At 38.9% G+C, this 11,875-nt stretch overlaps 1 non-coding gene across 1 annotated transcript; it reads left to right on the top strand.

Annotated features, from left to right (window-relative positions):
- Window positions 1-10,245: 10,245 nt before the first annotated feature.
- trnat-cgu (transfer RNA threonine (anticodon CGU)) lies at window positions 10,246-10,317 on the top strand. Its single transcript has one exon. It is a non-coding gene; the product is annotated as a tRNA-Thr (tRNA).
- The last annotated feature ends 1,558 nt before the right edge of the window (window positions 10,318-11,875 follow it).

Raw genomic sequence — 11,875 nt, 5'->3', positions numbered from 1 at the left:
GATGCGCAGGGGCAGTATCTAGTAAGCCGGTGCCCCGTGCAAAGACCAAAGAAGGTGCACTTATTATATTATGCGTTAAGAAAAACAAAATTACATCTGAATAAGGAACGTATTTCTTCTCAACTCGGTTGAGGTATAAAGAAAGTGTTTCTCTGTTACTCCAACCACTACATTACCAGGATGTAGTTGTGATGAGCAAAACAAAAAAAAAAAATCCAATTTGGGTGATTTTTCCACCGCACAAATATTCCTTGATGTTTAAACTCATTAAGTCATACACGCATTTCTATTTCCAGCCCCAGGAAGTGACCTTCAAACCACTCACAGAGTGATAAATACCACCTCGAAAATCATATGGCGAAGGCTAACAGCCAGAAGTCTGCCGGGTTAATAGTTAAACTGGCTCCCTAATGTCTGTCATTACATGACTATGGGATTTTTGACTGCATTTTTTCCACGGATTTCACTTTTTGATGGCTCAACATTACTTCAATAACTTTGTTGTGCTTCCTTTATCCAGTGCATGACTGGATCATGTGGACTGGTTCTTTTTGTTCAAAATATTTAATTCCAGTGTTGACTGTGTTAACCTGCATATGACAAATAAACCTGAAACCATTTGATGCAGTTGATAAAATGCCAAAATCATTGTAATTATTTGTCCTTAAACGCTAACTATATTCTTTTAAATGTATTCCGAATGTAAGATCACTTGTTTTAGATGAAAAATTAAGAAGTGAGACCCTATATTTTAGATGTATAATGAACTATCAGTTTATTGTTTTATCTCAGAAGCATTGGAAAATAATAAATGTTCATGTCATGAATAGTTGTATATTAATTTCTTGCAGTAATTAAAATTTTCTGCTCGACACAGATTAAATCTTTATTTCAAATCTTAAATCTGTGATTCGGCCGTGCAGGGACGACACAGGATCATGTGCATTTGCTTTTCTATGAATATTTGCAGCTGCAAACAGTTTGGTCATCCATTCCATTTTGAATAGTTTTACCAAACTGAATTCTAAATGCTGAGGAAACATCATAAAAAATATATATTTGATTCTGTGGTTGAATCGAACCATTTGAGAGCATTGCAGAGAGAGGAGATATGTGAATTTCTGTCTCATTTCAGCTTCTGATCCACCTACTCAGACATAGCAAACTGTAAAAATGGGCAATGGACAGGGAGCGTACAATATTCATGCGGGCAACATCAAATTTTGAAAAGACTGAACTTCTTCGAAAGCACAAGAATTTATGTCAGCAACAGAAGTTAAACATCCTGAAACAGGTTTCACTTTCAAAATTCCAAGATACCACATTCATTTTACCCAGTAATCTTTGCTTCAGTATTTATGAAAACATATTGTCAGAATCATCATCAGTGATGACAATGTTTTCCGTGTGTGTGTGTGTGTGTGTGTGTGTATGTGTATTTTTTCTGAAATTTTCAATTTGGCCAGCTCCATTGTACACCTGACAGCGAAGCCACCACCGCAATTACCTCAAGATTTCAGCTCAAACCAATAGCAAGCGGACTGAAAAAAATCATGTCATTGTCCCTTCAAGCGTGTCACTTTTCATACAGTATTCCCCCTCCTCCTCTTCCTTGTCTTTTTGAGCCATGGAAGCCAGGGGGCATTCCTACGCACCACTGAACCCGATGTTCACACCTCACTGTCATTAAGTTTTGTTCCCCTCTTTATTGCTGCCACAGAGCAGCTTGCTGTACTTTACACTTGTCAGAACGGCAAGGTTATGTCGCAATTTGCAGCCGCAGGAGAAATGTTCATGAATCGTGTCACACTGTTCAGAAAATGAATAGCACAGAACTCAGAAAAAGCATCAACTAAAAAGCTCAACTTGAGATTGCATCTGATGAGGACACAGTCAATGCTTCCTAAGTCTCAAGACCTCCCCTATTGTTGTCACTGCTTGTGTGTGCACACTTATTTCAATGCATCATTATTTCTTTCAATAAGTGGTTAAATAATGATAAGCACAAAAGTGCTGATTGTCATGCAAATCAGCATGGTTTACCTTGATTTTGGAATCCTTCCTGGTGCATTTTCCTGCAGTACATCCATATATTGATGACTCCATCGCATGGTTATTGGGTTGAAGTAACTGTAACATCCATCTCACCCCCACAAAATGAAAAGGCTTGACAAAAGCTGCACGTTGCCATAACAACTTGACTTGCCCATCCATTTGTTCCTAAATGCAATGAAAAGAAGAAAAAAAAAAACAGGAAATATTTTAAAAAACAGATTTAGGAAAAAAAAAACTTCAGGATCTTTCACCATAAGTTCAATAAGTTTGCAAAAGTCCATACAAATGACTACTATGAACAGCATTAAAACTCTGCATTTTGGGGCTATGAAGGTACATCAATAATTGGGATATTTAATTATCATTGGTCAAGTCCATTTTAATTACATTAGTTTCATTAATGACAATGTAAAGTATCTTTCCATGACATGTGTGGTATATTTCCCTAATAACTCACAGGACACAGTCACTCTTACTGCACTTGGCACCTTTACTCAACTCGTGCAAAATCGGAACTCCCATATGCATATCGCAGCATTCCTTGATACGCTGATAACTACTGCACAACCAGAGTCACAAAATACAAAAGTCTAATACATCACAACACAACATCACAACAGTTTTATTTGCCTATATGACTTGTTTTGTTCCGGTTGTCTGCTTTTATTTTCACCAAACTTGTGGATAATATCTGCTTTCTCACAGTTCAAATGTTCTCAAGTTACTTTAGCAAAGCATCAGTACAATTTACTCCCAGCTCAAGGCAGGAACCACTCAAAAAGGGTTTCATTTAAAATAAATAAATGTATGTATACATATATACTGTATATATTACAAAAATTACCTACTTCAAAGCTGAGACTTTTCATTAATAATAAGTAACTTTGTAAAGTATCAATATAACCATTCTACCTATCTAGTACATGCAGCAAAAATCAGAGTGCAGGTGGTAAATTGTACATGTAGTGAGTGAGTTTGATAAAAAACAACAATAGTGAAAAGACCAGATATGTCTTTGCTTAGACTGTGACAGCACAGACCATTTTGTGAAAGACAGACAAGGTTGTATTTAACAATTCTGGGACTCATTCCAACACAAATATACTTGTATTGAGAAAGTAATTAAGTGTCAGACTTTCGGAGTAAAAGATTAAGCAGTCTTTTAAAAGGCTGTTATTTGAAGTGTTAAAAGTACAGATGGCGTGCACAGGCAATGTGAAAGTTACGCTTTAAAATGAAAGTGGCCTTAAATACCTACAGAACTGCATAGAGGGTGTGAGAAAACCTTTTGTGCACATTTCAAGACTTGGCTTCAGTAGAAAATCACAGATTTTCCACTACATCCTTAAGGTGAAACGTATATTAAATCGTGGTGAGTACAGTCAGAATCTCCATCCTATTCTGTTGATTACATGAAGGGTTTTTGTCAAAATCTTCTTGTCATGGCAACTGGATTTGAATTTCTTCACTTGAGGATGTTTCAGTGGAAGAAGTTAAAGAGTTTTTTTTTTTTTTTTTTTTTTTTTTTTTTTGTTAAAGCTAGCTTAAACACAGTGCAGGTAACTGCAGTAAAAAAGCCTGCAGGAATGAAACAGTGGTGACCAGAACATTTGTAAACTTGATTTTTTTGAAGTGTCAGGGACTGCCTTTAAGCAACAGCCCAAGCAGAGCTCCTCAGCAGACATAGAAGATCACAACAATAAATGATGTGTTTTTCCGCTCACCTCTAAAGTGTGCACATGAAACAATATAAAGGGCTGGTCTTTGCCCACGATGGGAGAGATCATTTCTGTCTTTGTGCTCAAACATCGATGACCCTTTTCTCAGCTTATTTCTTTGTGCAGAGGTTGTTTTGTACCATTATTGCTTCTGAAGGGGGGGGACTCCAAATGTGGAATATATCGTAAGGACAAATAAGTACAGTATCACCTTTGAAACATCGAGCTGCCGCTCAGTGTTCGGAGGCAAGTTCATGTTTCCAAATTCAGACATTTAAGTTGTCTTTTGTTCCACCTGTCTGTGTGGATTTGGACACCCCTTGTAGGCCTTGGATGAAATAGGCTTATCTCTGCTCAGAACTCTCTGATGGACAAAAGCCTATTAAGACATTCTAAAGAAGGCTCCAATTCTTAAGATCCACAGTAAGGTTAATATTTTCCAGAGAATCCACATCGAGCTGAAAACAGCAAAAGATGCAGTTTTCCGGGCAATATCATAGCCCACATGTGAAGCAATAACATTTTTTTTTCTTTACAATAGATGGAGGCAGTCAAAACAACTATCTTGATTAATCAGGTTAAAAATGTGTGTTTTAATAAATGTATGTCAGAAACATAAAGGATGGTCCATGTTTGTTTTCCATGCTGAAAACTATCCAAGGAATGATTTCAAAAGACTGTCAGAAAATATATTCTGGAGTCCTGCTGGTATCCTTTGTTCAGGCTGAATATGTCATGACTAACAAGCCTTGGAGTGGATTAGGCACAGAGGATTGAGCAATTTTCAGACTTAAGTTTATTTTTCTGGTTATTGGAGCTCATTGAGAGACATTTTCCCACAAAGAAAAGAAAAATCTTTTTAAGAACGTCCATATTACCAGACATACGAAGAAAATCATGTGCCAGACAGAGAAAGTACGTCGTCTGGCACCTGCTGGCTTGAAAAAAAGTGTAATTCCAGTGTAAATGATCTTCGGTAGCCTGGTTATGGGATGCACATTAAAGAGTCAAATCAAATGATCCGCTTTGCTTTTGATAAGGAGGAAGACACAACAAAACCGGTATGGCTCTGACATGAAAAACGACAACAGACCGATGAACAGGACAATGGAAACTGGCGACTGCAATGTTCATTCTCACATACATCATACCTGCTGCTTTACCTTCCTGTGTGCTCCTGGATTTTGTTGTGCTGAAATGTAGACAACTCCCACCGCTTTTCTATGGATCGAGAATCGTCCTTCGTAGTCTGCAGTAAAGACTGCCGCCATCTTTAATCACAACCCGAGTCCATCTGTCGATGGTTCTTCCCTCTGTACCCTCTCTTTCTCTGTTCCAGCCCTCTCTGTTTGTTGTGGGGGGTTCTTATTTTCCATCCAACATCAAACCACCATATCGACAGGCTCATGGGTCGCCCAGTAGGGGGGCAGCTTGAACATGCTGCACTGGCTGTTGTCCTTTTCCAAGCTGCAGTTTTACTGATCACATTTATTTTCCTCGGAATGATATGGATAGCCCGGAAAAAAAAAAAAAAATCTCTCAGGCCTTTGATTTCAACAAGCCTGGCCTCAAAGCTCCTCTATGAAAGTCCCTGAATGCACATTTTCCTCAGATTAATGAGATTCAGAGCACTCAGCGATTATGGGACACATCTGAGCAGCTATTTTAAAAATTGGTGTTTCTTATATTATCAATCTCCTTTCATCTAAACTAAGAACGTATTTTGATATGCCCCAGCTGTTTTATTACATTACATATAAAAGACGCAATTTTGTCCTTTTAATCAGGAAGTGTTTGATCAGACCAGTTAAAACTGAATTTGACCTCAACAGCACTGTACAACAGATAAAGGCAGATTGTTTCTGTCTGCTTTCGGAAAATAAATGCACATTATGTCATGTAATGTCCCATCCAGGTTCCGTTCGAATTCCAAATTCAAAGGGGAGTATTGTTTATTCCCACTGTTATTCCCCAACAAACTCTTTCCGGGAACAATCAGGGGAGTTGAATTTCAAAATGGTAGATGCTCTCACCTTCCTCTCCCGCTGAGTGGCTCGTCGGATCTGGTTTCCGCTGTCCGCCATGACTGGGTGCAGTTCTCTGCCTGCCACTCTGCATTATTTTCTCATTCTCGTGAACCTTTTCCTGATTCATACTAGTGTGTGGCAGAAAGATGACCATCTTTACTTTGCATCACCGCTTCAGTCTTGCAACCCTATTGGTGGAGGCAAGAACCAGATGGTTGTCAGCATCGTCATGTCGTAGCTATGGAAACAGACCTAACAGACAGGAGTGATGGGCACCTATTGCAGCATAAAAGTAACGGTGAAATGGAAGAAAGTAGATTCTCCCACATTATACTTTTCTGCATTCTGCTGTGATATAAGTTTTGTTTACTTTAAGTTGTAGAAATAACCCAGTTAGCGAGCAGTTGATTGCAAATAAGGGAGGCAGATGGGTTAAAGAAACAGTGGAACGGGGAGAGAGATAATATTTGCTTTTGTTATGGAGCTTTATCAGCTGCTTACCTTTCAAGTCCATTTCACACTTGCATGTCCAAGTCTAGCAAGGGTCAGATCAGCAAACCCTTCTCACAATGACAACTTTCTCCGCACAATACGCCGGCAAAGTCCCGCTGTGTCGGCTGCCAATGGAATTTTCTCAGATTATGAAACATTTAAACGCCTGTTTTTCAAGAACCAAGCTTGTCAGTGCTCTGTCTTATATGAGAAATGTTAGTAACGTTTCCTTTTTCATAGACTAAAGCTTCCTTGCTCAGTTGAAATGGACTTGCAAGAGAATGATCCACAATGTGATGTAATCAATATTGAACTTCCAAAAGAATACTTTTCATTTACCTTGAGTGAAAAAAAAGGAAAAATGAAATGCATCATATACAAGATACACATGGTTAACAAAACTTTTTAAATATGTAGTATATAGTATTCGAAAGGATCATTTACATTAGACTTGGCAATTCAGGCTTATTTTTCCAACAAATATATAAACATTCACATTCTTTATAACCTCAGATAAAGACAATACTGCCTACTTGCTCATTGAATGTGGTTTAAAATAATGATTGCCCAATTAATTTCCAACTATTCTTTTCTTCAATTTAAAATCACAATAAACACACAATAAACATTGAGTTTGTCTGAAAGAATGTTTGTCGACAAACTCTGCTCTGTGCTCTGTTTTACGCTTAGTTAGCATCTTGCCAAAGACGAATAAAATATTTCAATCCTTGAAAATCAATAAATAGATGAATAAACACAGTTATCAATACAAGCTGTCACAGATGCTCAAGATGGAAAAATGTGAACAGCCTTCAAAAGATGCATGATGTTTTTCATATAGTGAAGACTGTCTTCATATCAACTCAAGAACTGAGAAGTGCTGAGGAAAATATTTTCTTCAACTTGGGAAAAAAAATGTTAAAATGGCAAAAAAAAAATAATCTCACTGGCACTTGACAGAGGGGTTGAGACAGGACGAGAAAGAGGCCATTCGGTTTTGCTGCAAATCCCTTAAACAAATCACAAAACAGCATTTAATCTTGGGTGGGTGTGGAGATACTCTGAAGTCCCTGGCCGAGGGCCAGTATGGTGCCTTTTCTCCACAGGGAAGGAGGGTCACAGGATAAATCCTGATGGTCTCATTTGCATAGGCACCAAATGGCTCGCATAGGTATTGAGCCTTCTTGCAGTTCCTGGAGCAACCATAGTTCTGCTGGGAGACTTCAACACTCAAGTTAGTGATGATGTAGACAGTTGGAACAAGAGGATGTGTCTGCCTAATCCAAACAATAGCAGTGCTTTGTTGCTGAACCTCTGTGCCGGGCATCATGTTGGAGCATGATAATATAAAAGGTCAACAATGGTCTTTGTAGCGGTATCATTAGAGCAGTGGCCATATGTCTTAAACACTTGACTAAAGAGAAAAGCAGAGATGCAAACTGATCACCACCTGGGAGTGAAAATGGCTGTGGTACTGACAGACGTGCCCAACACAAATGCATAGTGACAGTGGAAACTTAAGGGTCTTTAACATGCATCCGTGGTGGATCTTCTGGATCCCATGGGGCGTCGAGTTGGAAACAGAGTGGGCGACGTATAAAGTTTCTACATTGTGGAAGAATCTGCCAGTGGCTATTGTCAAAAAGTCATAATTGCCGTTTCACACTGGTAGCGTGAGACCCTTGTGGTGGACAAGTAGAAAGAAGTATTTTGGGGTCCTGTTGACAAGTGATGGTAAGCTGGAGCTTGATTTAGACAGGTGGATCACTGCAGTGCCAGCAGTGTTGCAGGCACTGCGATATACATGTCTGAAAAAAAAAATTGTCCACAGGGTGGCTGCGCTCAGAGAAATAAGGTGAGGCATCCAGAGGGAGCTCAGAGTAGAGCTTCTGCACCTTTACATCCAAAAGCGTCCGCTGTAAATCCAGAGCACCTCCCGCAACTGGTGCTCTGAGAACATTGACTGGAACACATTGGTAAGATTATATTTCACCAGAATGTCTTGGGTCTCCCTAGAAGAGCTGCAGCAGATGGCTGAGGACAGAGAGGCCTGGACCCACTTATTTAGACGGCTACTGCTATGACTCGGCTACGGATATGCATAGGTGTATAGATAGATTAGAAATGTCTGGAATGGTTACAATACAAGAATCCTACAGAAACCATAGGTGCCATAAGTGGAAAGAGGCAATTGCACCAACCCGCCTTTAACTTGATGTAAAGCAGCAAAAAAGACTTGTGTGTGATTATAATTTATATTAAAACCCAGACTGAGAAAATTATTCTTGACTTTGCCTTTTGTTTATAAACCAAAAGAGCTTGCAATGTGCAGACAAAGGGGTCACAGGGGTATTCATGAGCAAGCAGCACAGCAAAAAAAAAAAAAAAAGATGATTTTCTAAAGCAATATACCAATAAATTATTAAATAGCTTGCTACAGTAATGCTTCTTATTCTGTCAGGGAGTGAGCTACTTGGTGTTGTTCGCATGAACAAAAGCACCCCAGATCCATGTGATCCCTGACTGGAACAGGCTGTGCTATTCTGTTCCAGGGGTTTTATGACAAAAATAAATATATAAATATTCAAATAAAAAATCACAGTGCTGCTGCAAAATCAATACGGTGGTGCTACACAAAATAGACTCTAAAACAGCTACAGCAATTTACAATTCCTTAGATTCACAATGGATGTTTAGGATCGCTGTCATTATCATTTTAAAACAACCTGCACCAGTGGAAATTAAGACACAGCATCTATGGATTATCATTACTCTACCTTCAAAGCTTTGCAGCAGATTTCACACATAAATATGGCCCAAAAGGAAAATATGGACTGTGTCGCAATTTTTAAGGTGTATTGAATTCAATCCACCTGTGTGGCTCATCGCAGGGAGAAAAAATCAAAACAAAACAAAACCAAAAGTTTTTGGTCTACTTCCTTAAGACTTGGATACAAACAGGTCAAGGTGAATACTCCAAAATCTATGTTTTCCCCGCAAAATCTATCCCAGAGGAAATGAGTTTTATTCATTTTTCAAACAGCCGAGAGGATATCTTTCCCAAACCTCCACACCCCCACATCCCTAAATAAAGCCCCTCAGGCGAGGATTCATCTTTTGATGTTTGACAAGAAAGACAGTGAAAAGCTGCAGTCTGTCTTCATGCATATTGTATTGCTTGGAAAAGAATTACAAGCAGCCTTGTGGTTCTCCAAGTTGTTAGTGATGCAGGATCAATCTGCGCTGGACAGTTACTGCCCTCGATTCCCATTTATTTGAATATTCATCAACTTGAGAGGGTGAACTCTGGTGACCCCTTGCCTTTCTGTAAGCCTTAAGCATAGGACCAAAATTCCTCCTTTTGACCTTCATTTAAACCATTTGGCTCATCGGTGTCAGCTTTGAACATTTAAAACTTTTGAATGTGCAAAATGGTAAATTCCGATTGAATGGTCATTTCTATTTCCACAAAGATTTTCTACCCTGCAACAGATCTAAAAAACTTGGCGGCTTTTCCCTGTGTGCATAAACTCTCATTCATGCGTCTTTGCCACGAGTTGAAAACAAGAAGTTGTACCGATGAGATTTCACCAAAGAGACAGCAAAAGCAACGGATCACCTCAGAAATAAGACAGGGACGAATCAGATCCTCTGGAGATCAGAGAAGACGTTTCAGGATCACCTTCTTTGTGTTCCTTTGTTCAAACACATTGGAAGTGGAGCGCAGAGCGTCAAGCTAAAATCCGCATAGGACGAGCCTCGACACAGATGGTAACAGCCTCCCCTTCTGGTCGCATTCAAGCAACGCAGTCGGGTCGAAAAGGTACGCGGCGCGGGAAGTGCCTGAAGAGAATTGGTTCAGTCAGTTCAAAAAAATAAAAAAAGGATTTACACAGTGCAACGCGGGCTGTGTCTATTTTGTGATATAGGACAGTACGACCCTTCACAGCGCAGGCGCGGTGGCCAAGTGGTAAGGCGTCGGTCTCGTAAACCGAAGATCGCGGGTTCGAACCCCGTCCGTGCCTTTTGAGTCCTACAAGGTTGCAAAGAAAACATCGTCATCATTTGATATATAATATTTCCACTTTTTCTGTAAAACCTATTTAGTTACAAAAATGCACTTAGAAATATAGCAACCTGCTTTTTGGACAGCTTGGAGAATCAGTAACATCAGCCATTAGAATTCATAGTAGGTTTAGTCTGTGTGATTCTGTCAATATTGTTGCGAGTCACGAATGTTGGGGTTTATGTTGATGCTTGTTTTCTGTGTGATTTGAGGGTTGCTAGGAATTGTGTGGGTGTGGTTTGGGGTGCAAGGAATTCTGTTTTTTTTTTTACCTGGAATTGAGCGGGAACAGTTAGCTGTATTGCAGGTTTGTGTGGCATGGCTGTGGCCAAAAACAGCTATTGCTTATTAAACTGACGTTTTACTGTCAACTGGGTGTTTTTCAAGACTAAATTGCTACAATATTATCAAAGGGTGATGACATACACACACCCATGTAAGGGTATATGCATATATACAGTATATATTTACACATACAGTATACATAGGCATACATTTATATGAGTAGGATGGGGGGAAGCTAGAGCGTGATTGAATACAGTTGTCTTTTTATGGAATTCTCAGTTGTTTTACTGTTTTTTTATGATACAAATGCCACTTTAACGAGTCGTGAAGAAAATATAATTGGATCTCACCCAGTCGACTGTCTTTTAGATTACATCGCAAAGAGCAAGTTATTTCCACGCTTTCAAAGTCACTTGTGATACTTTTCTTTCAAAGTGGTTTACAATACTATAAGATAATCATTCGTGACTTCAGAAATTAGATAAAATTGTGAACTTTTTGTTTATTCCGAAAGAAAAAATAAAACATTAGCGAGGTAGTGACTGAGATGGTCAATTACACTAAGAGGGATCCCTAATATGGAGCGATGCTGTGCGTTAACCATGGCAAAATGACTTACTGTCACTTTTGTGGGAAAAAGTGAGTCACAGACTTTTCCTGTACGAGCGGAGGAAAGGCAATTATCAGTACAAGTCTACATAGTTTTGTCTGTCACAGCCACCGGCTGCTTTACAGATATAGAAGGCTTATTTGCATTTTGACTGCATTCTTCCTATATATTTTAGATGCATGGGTACAATGCAGGTTTCACAAAGGTCGAGAAAATATTTTAACAAGAGCTCTGCTTGACAAGACATTGTTCTTGTCATCTCTGATCTGATAATATGACCACAAAGAGGGAGAAAACATTTTAACCTTGTTTATGGCATGGGAGACATAAATTTTGATTTAGGTATGAATATGACATTTCACAGTCACCTTTGGTCTATTTTTGTGCAGAGTGAATGCAAACAACTGAAACCCGACAAAATTTTTGTGTTAAATTCTTCTGCAATCCTAATATAGATAAAGTTGTGTTTATCCACAAGCCATTTAATATACAGTATAAAGGCCCTTGTTCAAGTGATAAGCATGCAGTGCGATACAATATTTACCACATATACATCATACAGATAAAATGTACACTGACTACATTACTTTGAAAAGAAAAACTGAAAAGCTTGGTTATCATC

This window comes from Fistularia commersonii, chromosome 28, assembly GCF_037954325.1.
Source record: "Fistularia commersonii isolate RoL2024-O1a breed Wild chromosome 28, RoL_Fcom_v1.0, whole genome shotgun sequence".
NCBI lineage: Eukaryota > Metazoa > Chordata > Actinopteri > Syngnathiformes > Fistulariidae > Fistularia > Fistularia commersonii.
This window is presented reverse-complemented; position numbering and strand designations above follow the sequence as displayed.